The 27500-nt window shown below is 40.6% G+C and overlaps 1 protein-coding gene across 1 annotated transcript in view; it reads right to left on the minus strand.

The window, feature by feature from the left end:
- The window catches only part of zbtb16a (zinc finger and BTB domain containing 16a), a 402353-nt gene that overhangs the window by 367655 nt on the left and 7198 nt on the right, over window positions 1-27500 (minus strand). Inside the window, exons 2-3 of the mRNA XM_062049025.1 lie at window positions 23508-23592; window positions 23296-23409 (exon numbers count right to left, since the gene is read on the minus strand). The gene's annotated coding sequence lies outside the window, so the exon portion shown is untranslated. The remainder of the gene's footprint in view (window positions 1-23295; window positions 23410-23507; window positions 23593-27500) is intronic.

Genomic DNA, 27500 nt, shown 5'->3' on the forward strand with positions numbered 1-27500 from the left:
GGGCGTGGGGGGGCTCTCAAAGCCTGCGAGCCGTCACTCAGTACTCAGGACATGAAGGAGGAGACATTAGCGTCAATACCAAAAGGTCTACTTGGTGTTCCAAGTGCTTGAAAGTAGGGGTTTTGATATCAGATATCGATCTAGTATCAGAAAAAAAAAACAAGTACGTAAAATCTCCGATGTAAGCGCTCCGATACAAGCAGTCCACTTATTTGTGCAAGGCTGGACGGCCAGTTCACATCTAAATGTCCTCCATAAACACACAAGGTTCTTCTATTAAGTCATGTTATTTACAAAAGGTAAACATGGTTGGCTACTAACAGCTAGCAGCAACACAACAGCTAAGCACGCAATAGCACACAAGCTAGACATACATAATGATAATTATTGCCGTGTAAAACAGCACATTTGTTAATATAAACAAGTATAAAATACTACTTACACATGCAAAGTCTCCAAGGCAGAAGCGTATTAGAAAGTATTCAGTAACAAACGTGTCCGCATCATTCGACGTCCTCTGTCATGATATTAACTTCATAGATTATTTCGGCCACTCGCCAAAAAAAACAAAAACAATTACCACTCCTATTCAACTTAAAGACAGCATAAGTCCATTCCAGACGGTTGATAATGAATAGGTTGCCATTTAGCACACAAGCTAGACATACATAATGATAATTTTTGCAGTGTAAAACAGCACATTTGTTAATATAAACAAGTATAAAATACTACTTACACATGCAAAGTCTCCAAGGCAGAAGCGTATTAGAAAGTATTCAGTAACAAACGTGTCCGCATCATTCGACGTCCTCTGTCATGATATTAACTTCATAGATTATTTCGGCCACTCGCCAAAAAAAAAAACAAAAACAATTACCACTCCTATTCAACTTAAAGACAGCATAAGTCCATTCCAGACGGTTGATAATGAATAGGTTGCCATTTAGCACACAAGCTAGACATACATAATGATCATTATTGCAGTGTAAAACAGCACATTTGTTAATATAAACAAGTATAAAATACTACTTACACATGCAAAGTCTCCAAGGCAGAAGCGTATTAGAAAGTATTCAGTAACAAACGTGTCCGCATCATTCGACGTCCTCTGTCATGATATTAACTTCAGAAATTATTTCGGCCCCTCGCCAAAAAAAAAAACAACAATTACCACTCCTATTCAACTTAAAGACAGCATAAGTCCATTCCAGAAGGTTGATAATGAATAGGTTGCCATTTAGCACACAAGCTAGACATACATAATGATAATTATTGCAGTGTAAAACAGCACATTTGTTAATATAAACAAGTATAAAATACTACTTACACATGCAAAGTCTCCAAGGCAGAAGCGTATTAGAAAGTATTCAGTAACAAACGTGTCCGCATCATTCGACGTCCTCTGTCATGATATTAACTTCATAAATTATTTCAGCCACTCGCCAAAAAAAACAACAAAACAATTACCACTCCTATTCAACTTAAAGACAGCATAAGTCCATTCCAGACGGTTGATAATGAATAGGTTGCCATTTAGCACACAAGCTAGACATACATAATGATCATTATTGCAGTGTAAAACAGCACATTTGTTAATATAAACAAGTATAAAATACTACTTACACATGCAAAGTCTCCAAGGCAGAAGCGTATTAGAAAGTATTCAGTAACAAACGTGTCCGCATCATTCGACGTCCTCTGTCATGATATTAACTTCAGAAATTATTTCGGCCCCTCGCCAAAAAAAAACAAAACAATTACCACTCCTATTCAACTTAAAGACAGCATAAGTCCATTCCAGAAGGTTGATAATGAATAGGTTGCCATTTAGCACACAAGCTAGACATACATAATGATAATTATTGCAGTGTAAAACAGCACATTTGTTAATATAAACAAGTATAAAATACTACTTACACATGCAAAGTCTCCAAGGCAGAAGCGTATTAGAAAGTATTCAGTAACAAACGTGTCCGCATCATTCGACGTCCTCTGTCATGATATTAACTTCATAAATTATTTCGGCCACTCGCCAAAAAAAACCAAAACAATTACCACTCCTATTCAACTTAAAGACAGCATAAGTCCATTCCAGACGGTTGATAATGAATAGGTTGCCATTTAGCACACAAGCTAGACATACATAATGATAATTATTGCAGTGTAAAACAGCACATTTGTTAATATAAACAAGTATAAAATACTACTTACACATGCAAAGTCTCCAAGGCAGAAGCGTATTAGAACGTATTCAGTAACAAACGTGTCCGCATCATTCGACGTCCTCTGTCATGATATTAACTTCATAAATTATTTCGGCCACTCGCCAAAAAAAACAAAAACAATTACCACTCCTATTCAACTTAAAGACAGCATAAGTCCATTCCAGACGGTTGATAATGAATAGGTTGCCATTGTTCTCTATTTGACTAATTTCACCTGATCAAACCTTCGCTAACATTCCACACTACAGTTAAAGTATGTATGATACCCGTTGATATCGTATCGGATCAATAATGGTATCTACCAGTGACATCATGCGAGACCCTTTACGACATCGCGCTAAGCTTTGTGGCACTTTGAGAAGCACACATCTTTGTTTGAACTCCAAACTGTCCAAACACGGGGACGTTCCACATTACAGTTCTCTGTATCATATGTAATCCCGACGTATTTAGATGTTAGCGCAAAAACAAGCACATAACATTTACTTAACGGAACCAAATTACAAAATAAAACATTATTCCTGCGATCCAACCACACTATGTAATAAATAGTAATAAGAAAATGCCACGAGATTCCTCGCAAGAACAAGCTAGTGCTCTAAAGTAATACCGTACATAATATTAATATTGATCGGATTGATCACTGGTTGACACGAGGTCTTAGAAAATTTGCTGACGTTAACGTTTAAATGTCAAAGTTTTGTGCAATGGGTAACATGTCTCTACAAAATTGATCAATACGCAGAATTAGCAAAGTGCAATCAAGCACGACAGAACTCATATACCACTATTTACTTTTGTAAATAATGCTAACTTTTCCGTGACTTATTTTCAGACAAAATCTTACAAAATTGTATTTTAAGAACAGTCTATGGTAAGATTGTAGCGAAAAACCCAATATTGATAATGATCGGATTAGTGAGTTTAACCTTTAATACAAGCTAAGCCGGTGTCTGGCAAGAAATTCTTAATTTTTGTGGTTGTAAAATATACATCGCTATAAAAATCGATCAACACTTGGAATTTGCGAAGTATAATCAAGAATGACGACACTCATATGCTACTGTTTACTTTTTAAGCTTGTTTAATCGAGAATAAATGTTAACTTTTTTTATTTATTCTCGCTGGATGGCCAAATGTTCGTAGAAAATATAACAAGATTCTCGCAAGAACAGTCTATTGTAAGATTGTAGAGACAAACTCAATATCGATCGGATTGGTAAACTAAATCCTTAATGCAAGCTAAGTCGAAATATGGCAAGAAACTCCAATGTTTTGTGCTACATAGAACATATATCACTAAAAGTCAGTCCTCAGAATTTGCGAAGTGTAATCAAGAATGACAAGACTCTAATACTACTGTACTATACTATTTACCTTTTAAGCTTGTTTAGTCATAAAGAACTGCTAACTTTTCCTCAACCTATTCTCCTAGGATGGCCACCATTATTGTACAAAATGCTATAAAATCTTTGAAAAAACAGGCTAACTTAAGATCGTAAAAACAAACCCAATATTGATATTGATTGGATTAGTGAGTTGAACCTTTAATGCAAGCTATGCCGAAGTCTGGCAAGAAACTCCAAAGTTTCGTGCGATGTGGAACATATATCGCTATAAAAATCGATCAATCCTCCGAAATTGCCAAGTATAATCGAGCATGACGACACTCGCATACCACTATTTACTTTATATGCTTGTTTAATTGTGAAGAAATGCTAACTTTTCCTCAACTTATTCTCGCTGGATGGCCAAATTTTCGTACAAAATTCTCTCAAAAACAGTCAATGGTAAAATCGTAGACACAAACCCAATATTGATATTGATACGATTAGTGAGTTGAACCTTTAATGCACGCTATGCCGAAGTCTGACAAGAAACTCCAAAGTTTCGTGCGATGTGGAACATATATCGCTATAAAAACTAGATCAATCCTCCGAATTTGCCAAGTACAACCGAGAATGACGACACTCATATACTACTATCTACTTTATATGCTTGTTTAATTGTGAAGAAATGCTAACTTTTCCTCAACTTATTCTCGCTGGATGGCCAGGTTTTTGTACAAAATCCTACAAAATTCTCGCAAAAACAGTCCATGAAAAAATCGTACGGACAAACCCAATATTGATATTGATCAGATTAGTGAGTTAAACCTTTAATGCACGCTATACCGAAGTCTGACAAGAAACTCCAAAGTTTTGTGCGATGTGGAACATACATCGCCATAAAAATCGATCAATCCTCCGAATTTGCCAAGTATAATCGAGCATGACGATACTCATATACCACTATTTAAGTTATAGGCTTGTTTAATTGTGAAGAAATACCAACTTTTCCTCAACTTATTCTCGCTGGATGGCCAACTTTTCGTACAAAATTCTACAAAATTCTCGCAAAAACAGTCCATGGTAAAATCGTAGAGACAAACCTATTATTGATATTGAACAGATTAGTGAGTTAAACCTTTAATGCATGCTATGCTGAAGTCTGCAAGAAACTCCAAAGTTTTGTGCGATGTGGAACATATATCGCTATAGAAAAAATTATCAATCCTCCGAATTTTTGAAGCATAATCAAGCATGACCACACTCATTAACCACTATTTACTCTATACACTTGCTTAATTGTAAAAAAAAAAAAGCTAACTTTTCTTCAACTTATCCTCGCTGGATGGCCAAATTTTCAGACAAAATCCTACAAAATTCTAGCAAAAACAGTCTATGGTAAAATCGTAGAGACAAACCCAATATTGATATTGATCGGATTAGTGAGTTAAACCTTTAATGCACGCTATACCGAAGTCTGGCAAGAAACTCCAAAGTATTTTGCAATGTGGAACATACATTGCAATAAAAAATCGCTCAATCCTCCGAATTTTTGAAGCATAATCAAGCATGACCACACTCATTAATCACTATTTACTCTAAACACTTGCTGAATTGTAAAAAAATGCTAACTTTTCCTCAACTTATTCTTGCTGGATGGCAAATTTTCGTACAATATTCTACAAAATTCTCGCAAAAACAGTCTATGGTAAAATCGTAGCGACAAACCCAATATTGATATAGATCGGAATAGTGAGTTAAACCTTTACCGAAGTCTGGCAAGAAACGGCAAAGTATTTTGCAATGTGGAACATACATCGCAATAAAAAATTGATCAATCCTCCGAATTTCTGAAGTATAATCAAGCATGACGACCCTCATATACCACTATTTACTTTATACGTTTGTTTAATTGTGAAGAAATTATAACTTTTTCTCAACTTATTCTCAATGGATGGCCAAATTTTCGGACTAAATCCTACAAAATACTCGCAAAAACAGTCTATGGTAAGATCGTAGAGACAAACCCAATATTTATATTGATCGGATTAGTGAGTTGAACTTTTAATGCACGCTATGGCGAAGTCTGGCAAGAAACTCCAAAGTTTTGTCCGACACAGAAAATATCTCGCTATAAAAATCGATCACTCTTAAGAATTTGCCACCTGTAATTAAGAACGACGATGCTCATAATACCATATTATTTTTCTTGCTCTTTTACAGTAAAGAAATATTAACCGTTGTTTAACTTACTCTTGCTTTTATGTTCGACTCAATTGTCGTGAAAACAGGTTGGTCTATTTGTGACGTGATGCTAAAGAAAAAACACATTCATGTTATCCATCGAACAAATGTCGGAGTTATAAGGACCACATTCGGAGTTGTTTTCAGGTTTCTGTATTTCTTAGCAACAGGTTGTGGCGTCACCTTTATGTGAGAAAGGTAAACCCCAGTTCTGAAGGAGGCGGCGGAGGCCATGAGAGAAATCAAATTTCCGTGAGTCTACAGTACAGTAGCGCTCCGGGAATCTTTGGATTCATCCGGGCACGGATCAGCGAGCGCTTCATTACCTCTGAGCTGCGTGCAGTGCAGGCTTAGCCGGGGATAAAGAAAAAGGCACTCCCTTAATCTTCTTATAATCCCGACGTTTTACTGAGGGGAGACGGAAGATGAGGGCGAAATTGTAAAAATACACTTTGATATAATAGCAAGGAGTTTAGCAAGCGACTTTGCAGCAAGTTCGGACTCGTGTCAGATTACAGAATAAAAGATCGCATCCTGATTGGTTGGCTTCGGGACACATTTATATGCATTTTTGGAATGGAAATCAGTGAATTAATTTCCACACTTATCCATAATAACACTTCAGTAATGCTTAGAAATTCCAAGTTTCACAGTTATTTTTTTTTTCTAATTATGTCATATTTTTTAAAAATTATTTTATTGTTCACCATTTATTTACACTATTTTTTTTACACAGTAGGACATTTTTAAAAACATTAGTAGATTATGATTTAGTATCATATTGTTACTGCACGGATTGTTTTCCCAAGATGCAGACGGAACTCCGGAGGCAGAGTGCAGGTAAGACAATGATTTATTTTTCATAAATCAGGCAAAGTCCAAAAATACAGGAGAGCGTGCCGATAGCACGGGTAGCTATGGAAAAGCTAACGGGAACGCTTAGCGTGGAAAACAAGCAAACAAATGGCGAAGCTTAGCTCAGGAATCAAACCGTAAACACACCTAACTTGTTGCATGGAGCTAACAAGACAGCCCGACTGAGTGTGGCGAAAAGCATGAATAACTAGCTCTCTGATTAGTGCCTGGCAGCAGGTGAGCATCCCGAACACTAATCAGAGGCAGGTGGAAACAATCAGCACCCATGGCAACCAAAAACACACAAACCCAGGGGTGCTGAAACAGAACTAAGGGAGTCTCTAACTAAACAAAACATGATCCGGGCAACGGTAAATGTACCCTTTATTTTTGTATTACTGCCTATTATTATACAGTATTCAATATATGATGTTTGGATAATGTTATAAAGTCCTATAAGTCAAAAGTACAAAAGCAATGAGCAAAGCTAGCAATGCATTGATATATGATCATGGTCATCATAAATAATTTTGCCTAATTCTAATTAATTTTCAGTACAGCAAATGTGTACACTTTTAGTGTGGAAATGAGCGAATGGCTTTTTTCACACTGATTCACACTTCAGTAATACTTAAAATTGCCAAATTCCACTGTTTGGAAAAAAAATCATATTTGTGTAATCCATATATAATTACACTATCATTAATAGTATTTAATTACACATTAGGTCACTTACTAAAACATATCAATTGATGATCATTTGTCATTATTTGTTATTGTATGACTTCAGGTATACATTTAAAAATGTACTCCACAGTTTCTATTGTATTTTTTTACATTTACATATTATTATACAGTTTCAAATCTAAATTTTTTTGGATAATGTATTTGAATACAACCAGTCAAAAATGTGAACACAGTTTTCACCTAAAAGGCAATGAAAAATGAAAATACATCATATTTATATAATCTACATATAAGTATATGCTCATTAATGGTGTTTCACTTCACATTAGGCCACTTATTAAAACATATTAATAAATAACAATTTATAGTTATTTTTATCATATTGAGATATCAATAAGTGGCACTTAAGTATACATTCAAAACATTTTCAACATTTTTATTCGATTTTTTTTGTTTAATAGTATTTTATTATTACAAATCAAGATACAGTATTACATGTATACTTTTTTAATACTGTTTTATAGCACCAAAGGTTTGGAAGCAATAAGTAGGTGTCTCCAAATTTTGGACTGGAAACGCATTGATATATGATCATGGTCATTATAATTAATTTGACTAATTTTTAATACTCATCACACGGTATTGCACCGTTAAAATGATTACATTTGTATGAATAATTTACTACTATAATTATGTGGCTAAATTGTATTACTTATTCATTATTGTATTGGATGCAATGTTGTCCCCAAACTGCGGTACGCGGACCAGGTACGGCAAATTCTAAAAAAAATAAAAATATATTTATATATTTTTTTAAATCTGTCCTTTCTAGCCCATCCGTCAATCTATTTTCTACCGCTTGTTACTCTCAGGGTCTCCTAGCCGCTTAGGCAAATCATATTGTCTAAAAATAAATTTTCCCATCGATAACGTAACATCATCGCACTCGTGCTGCAGTGTTGGGCGAGCAACAAGTGAATCAAAAAATTTGGTCGGGGGCGGGGCTTTATATATATATATATATTATATATATATATATATATATATATATATATATATATATATATATATATATATATATATATATATATATACATACTTATAGCTCGGCCCCCGTCCAGATTTCCCTAACCCAATGCGGCCCCCGGGTCAAAATGTTTGAGGACAAAAAAATTTGGCCGGGGGCCGAGCTTTATTTAATATATATATATATATATATATATATATATATATATATATATATATATATATATATATATATATATATATATATATATATATATATATATATATATATATATATATATATATATATATATATATATATATCCTTCATCTCGTCAGCGAGCGCCTGGTGGCCGGGCTTGCCACGGAGCCCGGCCGGGCACAGCCCGAAGAAGCTACGTGGACACGCCATCTTCTCTGCCACGTGGGCCCACCACCCGCGGTCGGAACCAGTGGGGTCGGGTGCGCTGCCAAGTGGATGGCGGTGAAAGTGGAGGCTCCGGACGGACCAATTCGGGGCAGCAGAGGCTGACTTTCGGGACGTGGAACGTCTCTACGCTGGTGGGGAAGGAGCCTGAGCTGGTGCGAGAGGTGGAGCGCTACCGGTTGGATCTGGTGGGGCTTACCTCTACGCATAGCAAGGGCTCTGAAACCACACTCCTGGACAAGGGATGGACCTTGTTCACTTCTGGAGTTGCTCAGGGTGTGAGGGCACAGGCGGGTGTGGGGATACTCACGAGTCCCCGGCTGAGTGCCTGTACGTTGGAGTTCACCCCAGTGGACAAGAGGGTCGCCTCCCTTCGCCTTAGGGTTGGAGGGGGGAAAACTCTGACTGTTGTTTGTGCATACGCACCAAACAGGAGTTCAGAGTATTCAGCCTTCTTGGATACCTTGCATGGGGTCCTGTATGGGGCGCCGGCAGGGGATTCCATAGTCTTGCTGGGGGACTTCAACGCGCACGTGGGCAATGACAGTGATACTTGGACTGGCGTGATTGGGAGGAACGGTCTCCCTGATCTGAACCTGAGTGGTGGATTGTTATTGGACTTCTGTGCTATTCACGGACTTGCGATAACAAACACCATGTTCAAGCATAAGGATGCTCATAGGTGTACCTGGTACCAGAGCACCCTAGGCCAAAGATCAATGATCGATTTTGTAATCGTATCAGCTGATCTGAGGCCGTATGTTTTGGACACTCGGGTGAAGAGAGGGGCTGAACTGTCAACTGATCACCATCTGGTGGTGAGTTGGGTTAGATGGCGGGGGAAACCTCTGGACAGACCTGGCAAACCCAAGCGTGTAGTGCGGGTGAACTGGGAACGTTTGGAGGAGTCCTCTGTCCGGAAGGACTTCAACTCACACCTCCGGCGGGACTTCTCTGCCATCCCTGTGGAGGTTGGGGACATTGAACAGGAATGGGCAATGTTCAAAGCCTCTATTGCTAAAGCTGCAGATGCGAGCTGTGGCCAGAAGGTCTTAGGTGCCTCAAGGGGCGGTAACCCTCGAACACCCTGGTGGACAGTGGTGGTCAGGGAAGCCGTCCGACTGAAGAAGGAGTCCTACCGGGGTATGTTATCCCAGGGGACTCCGGAGGCAGTTGCAAGGTACCGGCGGGCCCGAAGGGCAGCGGCCGTGGCTGTGGACGAGGCTAAGCAGAGGGTGTGGGAGCAGTTCGGGGAATCCATGGAGAAGGACTATCGGGCGGCACCAAAGCTGTTCTGGAAGACCATACGGCACCTCAGGAGGGGGAAGCAGGGAACCATCCAAGCTGTGTACGGCAAGGATGGGACTTTGCTGACTTCAAGTGAGGAAGTCGTGGGGCGTTGGAAAGAGCACTTTGAGGAACTCCTGAACCCAAATACATCAGACACACCCTCCCTGATAGGAGCAGGGCCTGAGGATGATGGGGGATCGACGTTGATCTCTCGGAGTGAAGTCACTGAGGTAGTTAGACAACTCCACAGTGGCAAAGCTCCGGGGGTTGACGAGATCCGTCCAGAAATGCTGAAGGCTCTGGGTGTTGATGGGCTGTCTTGGTTGATACGCCTTTTCAACATTGCGTGGAAGTCTGGGACAGTGCCGAGGGAGTGGCAGACTGGGGTGGTGGTTCCCCTTTTCAAAAAGGGGGACCAGAGGGTGTGTGCTAATTACAGGGGTATCACACTACTCAGCCTCCCTGGGAAAGTTTACGCCAAGGTACTGGAAAGGAGGGTCCGGCCGATAGTCGAACCTCAGATTCAAGAGGAGCAATGTGGATTCCGTCCTGGTCGTGGAACAACTGACCAACTCTTTACGCTTGCGGGAATCCTGGAGAGGGCCTGGGAGTATGCCTATCCAGTCTACATGTGTTTTGTGGATTTGGAGAAGGCGTATGACCGCGTCCCTCGGGAGATCTTGTGGGAGGTGCTGAGGGAGTACGGAGTGAGGGGAACCCTGTTGAGGGCCATCCAATCTCTGTACAACCAAAGCGAGAGTTGTGTCCGGGTGCTTGGATGTAAGTCGGATCCGTTTCCAGTGGGGGTTGGTCTCCGCCAGGGCTGCGCTCTGTCACCTATCCTGTTTGTGATTTTCATGGACAGGATTTCTAGGCGGAGTCGTGGCCATGGCGGAGAGGGTATACGTCTCGGGGGGCTAAAGGTTGCGTCACTGCTGTTTGCAGATGATGTGGTCCTGATGGCACCTTCGGTTCGTGACCTTCAGCTCTCACTGGATCGGTTCGCAGCCGAGTGTTCAGCGGCTGGAATGAGGATCAGCATCTCCAAATCTGAGGCCATGGTTCTCAGCAGGAAACCGATGGTTTGTACAGTCCGGGTAGGGGACAGGACTCTGTCCCAGGTGGAGGAGTTTAAGTATCTCGGGGTCTTGTTCACGAGTGAGGGAAAGATGGAGAAGGAAATCAGCCGGAGAATCGGAGCAGCTGGGGCAGTATTGCAGTCTCTCTGCCGCACTGTTGTGACGAAACGGGAGCTGAGCCAGAAGGCAAAGCTCTCGGTCTACCGAGCTATCTACATTCCTACTCTCACCTATGGTCATGAAGTGTGGGTAATGACCGAAAGAATAAGATCGCGGATACAAGCGGCCGAAATGAGTTTCCTCAGAAGGGTGGCTGGCATCTCCCTTAGAGATAGGGTGAGAAGTGCAGTCACCCGAGAGAGACTCGGAGTAGAGCCGCTGCTCCTTCGCTTGGAAAGGAGCCAGCTTAGGTGGTTCGGGCATCTCGTGCGGATGCCTCACGAGCGTCTCCCTAGGGAGGTCCTCGTTGCACGTCCCACTGGGAGGAGGCCCCGCGGCAGACCAAGGACCAGATGGGGGGATTACATCTCCTCTCTGGCCTGGGAACGCTTCGGGATTCCCCAGGAGGAAGTCGCAAATGTTGCTCTGGAGAGGGAAGTCTGGGGGTCTTTGCTGGAGCTGCTGTCCCCGCGACCCGATTCCGGATAAGCGGTTGAAGATGGATGGATGGATATATCCTTCATTTCTAAGAACAAGAATAGACTGTCGAGTTTCAGAAGAAAGTTTTTTTTTCTGGCCATTTTGAGCGTTTAATTGACCCCACAAATGTGATGCTCCAGCAACTCAATCTGCTAAAAGGAAGGTCAGTTTTGTAGCTCCTGTAACGAGCTAAACTGTTTTCAGATGTGTGAACATGATTGCACAAGGGTTTTCTAATCATCAATTAGCCTTCTGAGCCAATGAGCAAACACATTGTACCATTAGAACACTGGAGTGATAGTTGCTGGAAATGGGCCTCTATAAACCTATGTAGATATTGCACCAAAAACCAGACATTTGCAGCTAGAATAGTCATTTACCACATTAGCAATGTATAGAGTGTATTTCTTTAAAGTTAAGACTAGTTTAAAGTTATCTTCATTGAAAAGTACAGTGCTTTTCCTTCAAAAATAAGGACATTTCAATGTGACCCCAAACTTTTGAACGGTAGTGTATATATATACACATTTAGCCCGGCCTCCGGCCAAATTCCCTTAACCCAATGCGGCCCCCGGGTCAAAAGGTTTGAGGACCCCTAGGTTAAAATAATCTTAAATCACCCGGCAAAGAGTTAAAACTCAAAGCAAGATTATAAATACAATAAAAATATATTCCTCATTTTTTTTTTCTGTATAAATATTCCCTGTACCCAACACAAGTATTTTTTTGCTAATATTTATAACTATTAGGAATACTTTATTGCTGCACAACCATATATTCTTAACATGTGGTGTGTATATTTGGCAACTAAAACTGTAGCACTGTGTGGTACATGGTATGTATGTAAAAATGCCTTGCTATGCAAAAACACAAATGTCCACTGCAGAAGACGTTGGCTATCAGTCAGAAAGAGTCTATTCTGGATCAAACCTAATCAGAACCGGATACTGTTTCACTTTAATGGAAGAAAGCATTTTGACTTAACATCTATATATGTCTGCTGAACAAAAAAAAAAAACACAAAAAAAACCACCCCCATTGTCTGCGTTCTGTGTAGGCATGTGTATGCGGGAGGTTTGTGTACGTGTGTGTGTGGGTGTGTGTGTACGTGTGTGTGTGTGTGTGTGGTGGGGGGGTTGTGGCCCCCACACAGTGGACCTTTGTGAAACCCTGCCTGGCCAGCTCCACTCAATGGACTCTTTTTACACTTGTGTAAACCTGGAGGTGAGGAGGGGGAGGTGTCTCCGCCAAGGAAGCCACGCCCCTCCGACCCCCGACCCCCACCTCTGACCTCTGCTGGATTCTGGCCGGGGAAGTACTTTAAGGCAAAAAAAAAAAAAAAAAAAATCAACTCCAGCGCTCGTCATAAAAAAAAAAGAAACGCTCCGATAGCTTCTTAGCTTCTTAGAGCCTGCCACTGTTGACAGAGTGACAGGTCAGACTACGTATACAATCTTTGTCGGAGCGGTCAAACCTGTTCTGAGTTAATGGCTAAGATGTCCGTGTTGACCCATTAGTGTTTGATTCACCCGCCGCATGTTTACTTCTTCATTTCAAGGCGGCAGCTGCGCCCGGACAGGACAAACTCCAAACCTTGACGGAACCTTCCGGATCAATACGCCTCTTGTCCTCTTCACAATGTCAGGCTGTGTGGTCAGTTCCAGGTGAACGCTACCTTGACCTGCGACACCGCTGCCAAGCCCTGAAGGCGTAATTAACCGCCAATAATGACTTAGATTAGCTATATATAACTGTAACAGCGTCTACTGTTCACTGCGACATACATCGGGTCTCTCTACTTTTTTTTACGACATACTGAAATGGATTTCAAAACGATAAATACAATTAGTCTTATTTTGCGCTTTAGCATTCAACACATTTTTCAAATAATTGTGCTCAAATTCGGAATTGTACAAAGTCGCATTGACAAGCTCGCAGAATTTTAAGTGTTTCGCATTTTTGCAATAATTTTGCTCAAATTCCGCATCGGGTTTCTTTACCAGCTACGCTAAAGTCTGGCTTTTTGTGTTTGTTACCTTAGAAATTTCCGATAATTTTGGTCAAATTCTTTATTTAGGCCCGAATTCTGAACTGTACGAACTCAATAGAGGTCCCAACTCCCTAAGGGTATTTATCATGTATTTACAAGCTGGAAACATTTTGAAAAACAAAAATAATTTACAGCTGGACAATTTTACGATCATTTTGCTTAAATCCTGTAGGAATTATTTCGTGGTTCCACTAGTATTTATAAATAATTTAACATAATTTTAAGCTTTGTGAGGTACGCTGATGTTTTGCAATACTTATTAATCATTTTTGAGATTATTTTATTCTAATTCCGCTTTGTACGTATATAAAAGCTTTCCTGGCGTTTTGCGCAATGTTATGTGTTACTTTACAGGCGTGTTTTTACGATCATTTTGCTCAAATTCTGAATTAAGGCTCTCATAGGTATTTAACAATTATTTACAAGTTAGCAACATTTTGAAAAATGCTAAACGGTGTTGTTTTGCACGACTTAACGAAAGTATGTATGCTAATTTTGCTCAAATTCTGAACTGTACGAACTCAACACAGGTCCCAACTCCCTAAGAGTACTTATCATTTATTTACAAGCTAGAAACATTTTGAAAAACTAAAATATTTTACAATTGGACGATTTTATAATAATTTAAGGTCGTGTATTTCCGTTTATTTTTGTGCAAATCCTGCATCGTATTTCTTTACATGCTACGCCGAAGTCTTGCTTTATGTTATGTGTTACCTTGCATATTTTCGATCATTTTGGTAAAATCCTTAATGGTATTTAACGTTTATTTACAAGCTGGCAACATTTAGAAAAACAAAAATAATAAACAAACTTCCAATTGTAAATATAAATAATTGAACATAATTTTAAGCTTTGTGAAGTACGTTGATGTTTTGCAATATTTATTTTGCATGTTTGCGATTATTTTATTCAAATTCCGCATTGTACTTATATAAAAGCTTTCCTGGCATTTTGCGCAATGTTATGTGTTACTTTACAGGCGTGTTTTTACGATCATTTTGAGCAAATTCGGAATTTAGGCTCTCACGGGTGTTTAACAATTATTTACAAGCTAGCAACATTTTGAAAAACTAAAACTTAAGAATAGTCTTGTTCTGAACCACTTTACGAAAGTATGTACGCTAATTTTGCTCAAATTCTGAACTGTACGAACTCAATACAGGTCCCAACTCCCTAAGAGTATTTATCATTCATTTACAAGCTAGAAACATTTTTGAAAAACTAAAATATTTTACAATTGGACGATTTTATGATAATTTAAGGTCGTGTATTTCCGATTATTTTTGCGCAAATCCTGCATCGTATTTTTTTACACGCTACGCCAAAGTCTTGCTTTATGTTATGCGTTACCTTGCATATTTTCGATCATTTTGGTAAAATCCTTAATGGTATTTAACGTTTATTAACAAGCTAGCAACATTTAGAAAAACAAAAATAATAAACAAACTTCCAATTGTATATATAAATAATTGAACATAATTTTAAGCTTTGTGAGGTACGTTGATGTTTTGCAATATTTATTTTGCATTTTTGCGATTATTTTATTCAAATTCCGCATCGTACTTATATAAAAGCTTTCTTGGCGTTTTGCGCAATGTTATGTGTTACTTTACAGGCGTGTTTTTACGATCATTTTGAGCAAATTCTGAATTTAAGCTCTCACGGGTGTTTAACAATTATTTACAAGCTAGCAACATTTTGAAAAACTAAAATTTTAAAATAGTCTTGTTTTGCACCACTTTACGAAAGTATGTACGCTAATTTTGCTCAAATTCTGAACTGTACAAACTCAATACAGGTCCCAACTCCCTAAGAGTATTTATAATTTATTTACAAGCTCGAAACATTTTGAAAAACTAAAATATTTTACAATTGGACGATTTTATGATAATTTAAGGTCGTGTATTTCCGATTATTTTTGCGCAAATCCTGCATCTGTATGTATTTCTTTACATGCTACGCCGAAGTCTTGCTTTATGTTATGTGTTACCTTGCATATTTTCGATCATATTGGTAAAATCCTTAATGGTATTTAACGTTTAATAACGAGCTAACAACATTTAGAAAAACAAAAATAATAAACAAACTTCCAACTGTATGTATAAATAATTTAACATAATTTTAAGCTTTGTGAGGTACGCTGATATTTTGCAATATTTATTTAGCATTTTTGCGATTATTTGTGTTATGATCCGCTGCCCGGATCATAGTTTTACGTTCAAGTCACTTGTGTTTTCAGCACCTGGTTTGGTTTCTGTTGCCATGACGGCAGATTGTGATCACCTGCCTCTGGTTAGCGTTTGGGACGCGCACCTGTTGCCCAAGCGCTAATCAGAGGGCTATTTAGTCTTCGCCCGGGCAGCACTCTGCCTGGCTTCCTAGTTTGTTCTCATGCAACAGTTAACGACACTTCGATTCCTACTAGCTTTCACGCTAGGCTATTTTTGCTTGCTAGCTCCCACGCTAGCCCTTTTGTTTTTGCCTTTTGTGCTATGTGCACGTCTTTGTTTTTTCCTGCTAGGTTTATGTCTTAAATAAATCATTTTTCTACCTGCAAGCTGTGTCTGAGCCCGTCTGCATCCTTGGGAGAACACCTCGCACCACGATGCGACCCGGTCGTTACAGTAGGAAGCCAGCAAGAAGTTCTCCCGCAACGAGCACGTCGGAGGAGATGGACGAAGGTGCGTGGATGGTGTTGCGAGCGATGGAGGCGGAGACTCTCCGCTATTCCCCTTCGGAGCGCCAGGACCTGATATGGGGTCCTAACGGAAGGTTGGTCCCAATCCACTCCGTTTGGCCCGAGGACATCGCCACACCTCCGCACCACCGGACGCGTCAGCGAAGACGGAAGCCACCCAAGAGGTCTTCACTTCGCCGCCAAGACGCGCCACTCCCTCAAACTCCTCCGCCGGTACACAGCAAGCTACATTCAGCCCAAGATTTCCCTCTTCAAAGGTCTGTTAATCCCGTCAACTACCTTACCGATGATTGTTATGACTGGCCTGTCAATCACTGGGACTGCAGCTATGACGTCATTCCGTCGGCACCCCCTGATGACACGCCGCTTGATGACGTTGTCCCGTCCATTTTGGATGACGTCATAGACAAAGACTTTTTTAGACATTATGTCAATTCGTCCTGCCAGCCATTTTCAAGTGACTTTAATTCTGCAATAAATCATTATCAGGACATTTTTGTAAGGACTAAATCTAGTCAGTCCCAGTCTCAAGTGGGGGGTGACAATAGACATTTTGGACAATTTAGAGGAGAGGATTCTGCCCTCCCCCGGACCTCCCTCCACCCACCCTTGAAGACGGTTCCAATCCGCAAGGAGCGCGTCTGGGATCCGCTTTTTGAGGGGGGGGCTAGTACTGGGAGCTGTGCGAGTGGGGTGGCACAACGGCGTGCTAAGCCGCAACCTCCTGCTCGGCCACCGCCACCAGTCCGACGGCCTGCTAAGCCGCAACCGCCAGCTAGGCCACCTGCACCTAAGCTAGCGCCAAGGCTAAGGCTAGCACCAGCTCCACCACAGGTTCCAGTACCTGCACTTCGGCTGGTTCCCACACCAGTACCTGCACCTCGGCTGGTTCCCACACCAGTACCTGCACCTCGGCTGGTTCCCACACCAGTACCTGCACCTCGGCTGGTTCCCACACCAGTACCTGCTCCACGGCTGGCTCCCGCACCAGTACCTGCACCACGGCTGGTTCTCGCACCAGTACCTGCACCACGGCTGGTTCCCACACCAGTACCTGCACCTCGGCTGGTTCCCACACCAGTACCTGCACCTCGGCTGGTTCCCACACCAGTACCTGCACCTCGGCTGGTTCCCACACCAGTACCGGCACCTCGGCTGGTTCCCGCACCAGTACCTGCTCCACGGCTGGTCCCCGCACCAGTACCTGCACCACGGCTGGTTCTCGCACCAGTACCTGCACCACGACTGGTTCTCGCACCAGTACCTGCACCACGACTGGTTCTCGCACCAGTACCTGCACCACGACTGGTTCTCGCACCAGTACCTGCACCACGACTGGTTCTCGCACCAGTACCTGCACCACGGCTGGTTCTCGCACCAGTACCTGCACCACGGCTGGTTCTCGCACCAGTACCTGCACCACGGCTGGTTCTCGCACCAGCACCTGTACCACGACTGGTTCTCGCACCAGCGACTCCGGCTGCCACGACAGCGACTCCGGCTGCCACGACAGCGACTCCGGCTGCCACGACAGCGACTCCTGCTGCCACGACAGCGACTCCTGCTGCCACGACAGCGACTCCTGCTGCCACGACAGCGACTCCTGCTGCCACGACAGCGACTCCTGCTGCCACGACAGCGACTCCGGCTGCCACGACAGCGACTCCTGCTGCCACGACAGCGACTCCTGCTGCCACGACAGCGACTCCTGCTGCCACGACAGCGACTCCTGCTGCCACGACAGCGACTCCTGCTGCCACGACAGCGACTCCTGCTGCCACGACAGCGACTCCTGCTGCCACGACAGCGACTCCGGCTGCCACGACAGCGACTCCGGCTGCCACGACAGCGACTCCGGCTGCCACGACAGCGACTCCCACCGCTTCCACGGCGACATCTCAGCGACCTCGAGTGGTCCGGCGGCGCAAGCGGAAAGCAGGTCCCCGCATGCAGCCCTCGAGGACTCAGAGGCTGCTGAGATTCTGGCGCCACTCACGCCCACCTTCTCGGCGGCCACGAATGTGGCCTTACCGTGGTCGCCCGCCTCGCCCGCCTTGCCAGCGGCGGCGGCGTTCCATTCGCCGCCGCCACCTGACCCTTCCCCGGTGGATTCGGGGACACGTGGCCTGGCGACCCACCACCAAGTCACCCCCCCGCCCGCCCTTGACTCGTGAACTTTTTGCTTGTTTTTTTTTTCGGGTTCCAGTTTTTTTTGTTTTCAAGGGACATCTGGAATCTGTCCTTTTAGGGGGGGGTACTGTTATGATCCGCTGCCCGGATCATAGTTTTACGTTCAAGTCACTTGTGTTTTCAGCACCTGGTTTGGTTTCTGTTGCCATGACGGCAGATTGTGATCACCTGCCTCTGGTTAGCGTTTGGGACGCGCACCTGTTGCCCAAGCGCTAATCAGAGGGCTATTTAGTCTTCGCCCGGGCAGCACTCTGCCTGGCTTCCTAGTTTGTTCTCATGCAACAGTTAACGACACTTCGATTCCTACTAGCTTTCACGCTAGGCTATTTTTGCTTGCTAGCTCCCACGCTAGCCCTTTTGTTTTTGCCTTTTGTGCTATGTGCACGTCTTTGTTTTTTCCTGCTAGGTTTATGTCTTAAATAAATCATTTTTCTACCTGCAAGCTGTGTCTGAGCCCGTCTGCATCCTTGGGAGAACACCTCGCACCACGATGCGACCCGGTCGTTACAATTTGATTCAAATTCCGCATTGTACTTATATAAAAGCTTTCCTGGCATTTTGCACAATGTTATGTGTTACTTTACAGGCGTGTTTTTACGATCCTTTTGCTCAAATTATGAATTTAGGCTCTCACAGGTATTTAACAATTATTTACAAGTTAGCAACATTTTGAAAAATGCTAAACGGTCCTGTTTTGCACGACTTAACGAAAAATATGTACGCTAATTTTGCTCAAATTCGGAACTGTACGAACTCAATAGAGGTCCCAACTACCTAAGGGTATTTATCATTTATTTACAAGCTAGAAACATTCTGAAAAACAAAAATATTTTACAATTGGATGATTTTAGGATAATTTTGCTTAAATTCTGTAAGATCTACTGTATATCAAGGTTCCAACTGTATTTATAAATAAACTAACATCATTTTAAGTTTTGTAGGGAACACTGATCTTTTGCAATATTTCTTTCCCATTTTTGTGATCATTTTATTCAAATTCCGCATTGTACTTATTTAAAAGCTACACTGAAGTTTTGTGCCATGTTATGTGTTACTTTACAGGCGTGTTTTTCCGATCATTTTGCGCAAATCCTGCATCGTATTTTTTCACACGCTACGCCAAAGTCTTGCTTTATGTTATGTGTAACCCTGCATATTTCCGATAATTTCAGTCAAATTCCTAATTTAGGTATTTAAACCTTTTTTTTACAACCTCGAAACACTTTAAAAAACAAAAAATGTTTGCGATCATTTTATTCCAATTCCGCATTGTACTTATCTAAAAGCTACACTGAAGTTTTTTCGCCATTTTATGTTACTTTACAGGCATGTATTTCCTATCATTTTGTTCAAATTCTGAATTCAGGCTCTCGCGGGTATTTAAGAATTATTTAAAAGCTAGCAACATTTTGAAAAACAAAAATTCTTAACAGTCTTGTTTTGCACGACTTTACAAAAGTATACGCACTAATTCTGAACTGCACAAACTCAATAGAGGTCCCAACTCTATTTATAAACAAGCTAGCAGATTTTAAAGTCTCGTGAGGTACGCTGGTGTTTTGCAAAATTTCTTAAACATTTTTGGAATAATTTTACTCAATTTCTGCAAATCTGCGGTCTTGCTTTTTGTTATGTGTTATCTTACAAGCGTGTAGTTCCGATCATTTTAGTCAAATTCTGAAAATAGGCCTTCAGGGGTGTTCAACGTTTAGCAACATTTTGAAAAATTAAAATGGTAAACGGTCTTGTTTTGCACAACTTTAGCAAGTACGTATTCCTTAGAAGTATGTGAAGTAGGCTTCACTACGCATCTTAAAATAAAGTTCTGCCAAATATCTGTCAGTCAGCTACAGACTTGGGAACTGTACGTTTATCCATTGTGTTATCTTCTGCGAATATGCTAACCTAGCATGATGTCCCTGTTAAAATTAGCCTAATGTTAGCATGCAGCTAACATACGGTAGCTATGCTAGTGTTGCTAACGTGTGTGTCCTCCTGTCTCACTCCTTAATGTTACATTGTTGTACAAAACCCGAAACCAGTGAAGTTGGCACGTTGTGTAAAACATAAATAAAAACAGAATACAATGATTTGCAAATCCTTTTCAACTTATATTCAATTGAATAGACTGCAAAGACAAGATATTTTATGTTTGAACTGAGAAACTTAATTGTTTTTTGGAAATAATCATTAACTTAGAATTTAATGGTCCAGAGGACACGACGTCCTCAGTTTCCAAAAACAATTTGAAATGTGAACTCGTCAGATCACAGAACACTTTTCCACTTTGCATCAGTCCGTCTTAGATGAGCTCTGGCCCAGCGAAGCCGGCGGCGTTTCTGGGTGTTGTTGATAAATGGCTTTTGCTTTGCATAGTAGAGTTTTAACTTGCACTTACAGATGTAGCGACAAACTGTAGTCACTGAGAGTGGTTTTCTGAAGTGTTCCTGAGCCCATGTGGTGATATCCTTTACACACTGATGTCACTTTTTGATGCAGTACTGCCTTAGGCATGGAAGGTCCGTAATATCATCACTTACGTGCAGTGATTTCTCCAGATTCTCTGAACCTTTTGATGAAGTTACAGACAGTAGATGGTGAAATCCCTAAATTCCTTGCAATAGCTGGTTGAGAAATGTTGTTCTTAAAGGCCTACCTAAATGATTTTTTTTTATTTAAACGGGGATAGCAGATCCATTCTATGTGTCATACTTGATCATTTCGCGATATTGCCATATTTTTGCTGAAAGGATTTAGTCAAGAACATTGACGATAAAGTTTTGGTCGCTGATAAAAAAGCCTTGCCTGTACCGGAAGTAGCATGACGTCGCAGGTTGAAAAGCTCCTCACATTTCCCCATTGTTTACACCAGCAGCGAGAGAGATTCGGACCGAGAAAGCGACGATTACCCCATTAATTTGAGCCAGGATGAAAGATTCGTGGATGAGGAACGTGAGAGTGAAGGACTAGAGTGCAGTGCAGGACGTAACTTTTTTCGCTCTGACCGTAACTTAGGTACAAGCTGGCTCATTGGATTCCACACTCTCTCCTTTTTCTATTGTGGATCACGGATTTGTATTTCAAACCACCTCGGATACTATATCCTCTTGAAAATGAGAGTCGAGAACGCGAAATGGACATTAACAGTGACTTTTATCTCCACGACAATACATCGGCGAAGCACTTTAGCTAAGGAGCTAACGTGATAGCATCGTGCTTAAATGCAGATAGAAACAAAAGAAATAAACCCCTGACTGGAAGGATAGACAGAAGATCAACAATACTATTAAACCATGGACATGTAAATACACGGTTAATGCTTTCCAGGCTGGCGAAGGTTAACAATGCTGTTGCTAACGACGCCATTGAAGCTAACTTAGCTACGGGACCTCACAGAGCTATGCTAAAAACATTAGCTATCCACCTACGCCCGCCAGCCCTCATCTGCTCATCAACACCCGTGCTCACCTGCGTTCCAGCGATCGACGGAACGACGAAGGACTTCACCCGATCATAGATGCGGTCGGCGGCTAGCGTCGGGTAGCGCGTCTGCTATCCATCTCAAAGTCCTCTTGCTTGTGTTGCTGCAGCCAGCCGCTAATACACCGATCCCACCTACAACTTTCTTCTTTGCAGTCTTCATTGTTCATTAAACAAATTGCAAAAGATTCACCAACACAGATGTCCAGAATACTGTGGAATTTTGCGATGAAAACAGAGCTTTTTGTATTGGATACAAAGGTGTCCCAATACTTTCGTTTAACTAGTGACGTCACGCACATACGTCATCATACATAGACGTTTTCAACCGGAAGTTTCGCGGGAAATTTAAAATGTCACTTTATAAGTTAACCCGGCCGTATTGGCATGTGTTGCAATGTTAAGATTTCATCATTGATATATAAACTATCAGACTGCGTGGTCGGTAGTAGTGGCTTTCAGTAGGCCTTTAAACTTTTCGACAATTTGCTCACGCATTTGTTGACAAAGTGGTGACCCTCGCCCCATCCTTGTTTGTGAATGACTGAGCATTTCATGGAAGCTGCTTTTACACCCAATCATGGCACCCACCTGTTCCCAACTAGCCTGTTCACCTGTTGGGATGTTCCAAACAAGTGTTTGATGAGCATTCCTCAACTTTCTCAGTCTTTTTTTGCCACTTGCGCCAGCTTTTTGGAAACACGTTGCAGGCATCAAATTCCAAATGAGCTAATATTTGCAAAAAAATAACAAAGTTTTCCAGTTCGAACGTTAAATATCTTCTCTTTGCAGTCTATTCAATTGAATAAAGGTTGAAAAGGATTTGCAAATCATTGTATTCTGTTTTTATTTACCATTTCCACAACGTGCCAACTTCACTGGTTTTGGGTTTTGTATATCAAAGGTTCTCAATTACGTTACAGAAGGCCAATATCGTAAAAAAATCGAATAAAATGATCATAAATATGACAGTACAAATGTAGATCATATTTGAATGAAAACACGTGCAGAGTTGAAAAAGTGCAAGAAGCCTTTAGTTCGTCCGTCCTTGTCTCTGTTTTGTATTTTTAAGCCGCTTCCTTGTTTGATTCCTACCTCCTTGCTGACTCATGTCCTGCAGTGCCTTTCCGACGCCGTGTGATCTTCATTAAAGCGCCTCGTCTCCTCCAGCTTCTTCATCCCGGGTGCTTGAAGTCCTCTGAGGAAAAGCTTAAAAAAAACAACAAAGATAAACGGGATCACCTTGTGGAGTCCGATGTTGCAGACGGAGGCGTCTGATAATAATTGCAGCTGTTTCATGTTCGTACCTACGGCGCGGACCCCCTCGGCCGACCTCCATTCTCCGACTGTTCTTAGGCCAGCGCCTACAAAGATGGCAGCTGCGGCCGCAAGCTGTGAGCAAAAAGGCTTTTTTATTCCGCAGTTGTGCTCAAAAGAAGAGATGTGGGAAGTTATTTCTTTGAAGGATTTTGAATGACGATCAAAAAAACCCACAAAGTGGCGTCAAATCCCAGAAGCCAAAACAGGTGGCGTGGAGCGTCATGTGACTTGTGACTGTACAGCTAAATTAACAAAGTGAACACACCCCTTTTTAATCATACCACTTTTTTCCGTTAAAAAAGACTGTGCCGCTAACGTCAAAACATCCCTGAGACTTGTGTAGCTTGTCAATAACTACAGCGAGTTTACGATATTCACTGCTACAAAAGACGTTACCACTTTAACACCCGTCACTCGTCTTCGGTTCAGTCCGCAACCAAAATAAAATAGTGCGCTAGCTTGGAAACAAACATCGAAAAACCCTGAAGTTGCACAGTTCGGAAATTGATTTAAAATTATCGGAAAAAAGTTTTGACGTCAGTGCTTCTGTTCAGCGAGCTTCAATATTCTGCAAGCATGTAAATAAATACGGTGGAACCTTGAATGTCTAAAACCCCTGAGGTTGTATAATTCAGAAATTGCTCCAAAAAAATTCGGAAAAATGTGCCTCAGGTCGCAAAATAAAATGTACGAGGTTTAGCATCACACAAAACCTCGGTAGATGTTACAACAAGATTATGAAACAAAATGGTGCTTTGTCGTAAATAAACACAGTCAGAACCGCAAACGTTTAAAAGCCCCCGTGCTATTCAGAAATTGGGGAAAAAAAATATCGGAACATTTCCAACAATTTCAATCGTCACGAAAGATGCTCCACAAAATTTCAAAATCTGTCGCAAGTCTTCAGATTAGCCATGAACAAAGATACAAGATCTACTTGGTTTGTAAACAAACACAGTCGGAACCGCAAACATCGATAATCCCTGAAGTTGCACAGTTCGGAAATTGATGAAAATTATCGGAAAAAAGTTTTGACGTCAGTACTTCTGTTCAGCGAGCTTCAATATTCTGCAAGCATGTAAATAAATACGGTGGAACCTTGAATGTCTAAAACCCCTGAGGTTGTATAATTCAGAAATTGCTCCAAAAAAATTCGGAAAAATGTGCCTCAGGTCTCAAAATAAAATGTACGAGGTTTAGCATCACACGAAACCTCGGTAGATGTTACAACAAGATTATGAAACAAAATGGTGCTTTGTCGTAAATAAACACAGTCAGAACCGCAAACGTTTAAAAGCCCCCGTGCTATTCAGAAATTTGGGGAAAAAAATATCGGGACATTTCCAACAATTTCAATCGTCACGAAAGATGCTCCACGAAATTTCAAAATCTGTCGCAAGTCTTCAGATTAGCCATGAACAAAGATACAAGATCTACTTGGTTTGTAAACAAACACAGTCGGAACCGCAAACATCGAAAATCCCTGAAGTTGCACAGTTCGGAAATTTATGAAAATTATCGGAAAAAAGTTTTGACGTCAGTACTTCTGTTCAGCGAGCTTCAATATTCTGCAAGCATGTAAATAAATACGGTGGAACCTTGAATGTCTAAAACCCCTGAGGTTGTATAATTCAGAAATTGCTCCAAAAAAATTCGGAAAAATGTGCCTCAGGTCTCAAAATAAAATGTACGAGGTTTAGCATCACACGAAACCTCGGTAGATGTTACAACAAGATTATGAAACAAAATGGTGCTTTGTCGTAAATAAACACAGTCAGAACCGCAAACGTTTAAAAGCCCCCGTGCTATTCAGAAATTTGGGGAAAAAAATATCGGGACATTTCCAACAATTTCAATCGTCACGAAAGATGCTCCACGAAATTTCAAAATCTGTCGCAAGTCTTCAGATTAGCCATGAACAAAGATACAAGATCTACTTGGTTTGTAAACAAACACAGTCGGAACCGCAAACATCGAAAATCCCTGAAGTTGCACAGTTCGGAAATTTATGAAAATTATCGGAAAAAAGTTTTGACGTCAGTACTTCTGTTCAGCGAGCTTCAATATTCTGCAAGCACGTAAATAAATACGGTGGAACCTTGAACGTCTAAAACCCCTGAGGTTGTATAATTCAGAAATTGCTAAATAAAAAAATTCGGACAATGTGCCTCGAGTCGTGAAAGAAAATGTACGAGGTCTAGCATCACACGAAACCTCGGTAGATGTCACAACAAGATTGTGAAACGAGATTGTGCTGTGTTGTAAGTAAACACAGTCAGAACCGCAAACGTTTAAAAGCCTCCGTGCTATTCAGAAATTGGAGGGGAAAAAATATCGGAAAATTTTTAGCAATTTCCATCGTCACAAAAGACGCTGCACAAAATTTCAACATCTGTCACCAGTCTTTAGATTAGCCATTAACAAAAATACAAGATTTACTCGGTTTGTAGATAAACACAGTTGGAAACGCAAACATCGAAAATCCCTGAAGTTGCACGATTCGGAATTTTAATAAATTGATCAGAAAAAAGGTTTGGCATCAGTACTTCTGTTCAGCGAGCTTCAATATTCTGCAAGCATGTAAATAAATACGGCGGAACCTTGAACGTCTAAAACCCCGGAGGTTGAATAATTCAGAAATTGCTAAAAAAAAATTATCGGAAAATGTGCCTCAAGTCGAAACCTCGATAGATGTCACAACAAAACTATGAAACAAAATTGTGCTTTGTCGTAAATAAACACACAACAAACATTGAAAGCCCACGTATATATATATATATATATATATATATATATATATATATATATATATATATATATATATATATATATATATATATATATATATATATATATATATATATATATATATATATATATAGTAAATACAAAAATTATACAATCCAATACAATTTAGCAAAATGAAATAATATACAAATTGTATTAATTGTCCAATTCCATTTCCCAAAAAAAATAAATATATATATATATATATATATATATATATATATATATATATATATATATATATATATATATATATATATATATATATATATATATATATATATATATATATATATATATATATATAGTAAAAATAGAAATGTGGATATCGTCTAGAGCACAGGTGTCAAACTCAAGGCCCCGGGGGCCAGATGTGGCCCATGACATCATGTTATTTGGCCCTCGAAAGCCTGGGAATAATATGTATCAATAAAGTACAGTAACTCTTCTTACTAAATGTATTCTTTCTTTCTATTTTGGAAAAAAAAAACTGTACTCCATGTAATCGCAAATTATGTTAACTTAAATTTTGTCTAATTATGCAAAAAATGTATTATAAAACATTCAAATCATTTTTTAAAATAGAAATAAATACTAGTAATGATTTCAAAGCAAGTTATCCATCAAATTGTGCAATGTCAAAGTAGCAATAGATTTGATGGTAAAATTGTGAAATTGACTGGTTTTTACAGCATTTTTCTCTTCGTGAAAAAAAACTGTACTTTTTTTTTTACTGTAATAAACTGTGGTGCCGTTTTGGCATTTACAGTAATACGCTGAAAAATCTATCGTTGTGGATTTGCGGTAAAAAAACAACAAAACAAACTGGCAGCTCAGGTGCCAAGCTTTTACTGTAAAATTGCAGTTTTTTTATTTACAGTATGAAAACAAATGTACATTTTACAGTCAAATTCTAGCAACCGAGCTGCCTTTTTTTTAACCATAAAAACAGCAGTACTGTTTTCCATGTACAGTAATACACACTACATTTAGTAATGAAATTATTGCAACTTACCATATTTTTTTTTACATTTTTGTTTTTTAAAAATCTACTAATAAAATGCATTAAAAAATAATGGTATTCACTGTTAGAAGCGGCCCTCTGGGGCCAAACATAACTGCGATGTGGTCCTCAGTGAAAACCACTTTGACATCCCTGATCTAGAGGGAAAAGTCTGGTCCGTGTCGGCCTT

This window comes from Entelurus aequoreus, linkage group LG05 (genome assembly GCF_033978785.1).
Source record: "Entelurus aequoreus isolate RoL-2023_Sb linkage group LG05, RoL_Eaeq_v1.1, whole genome shotgun sequence".
NCBI classification, from domain to species: Eukaryota; Metazoa; Chordata; class Actinopteri; order Syngnathiformes; family Syngnathidae; genus Entelurus; species Entelurus aequoreus.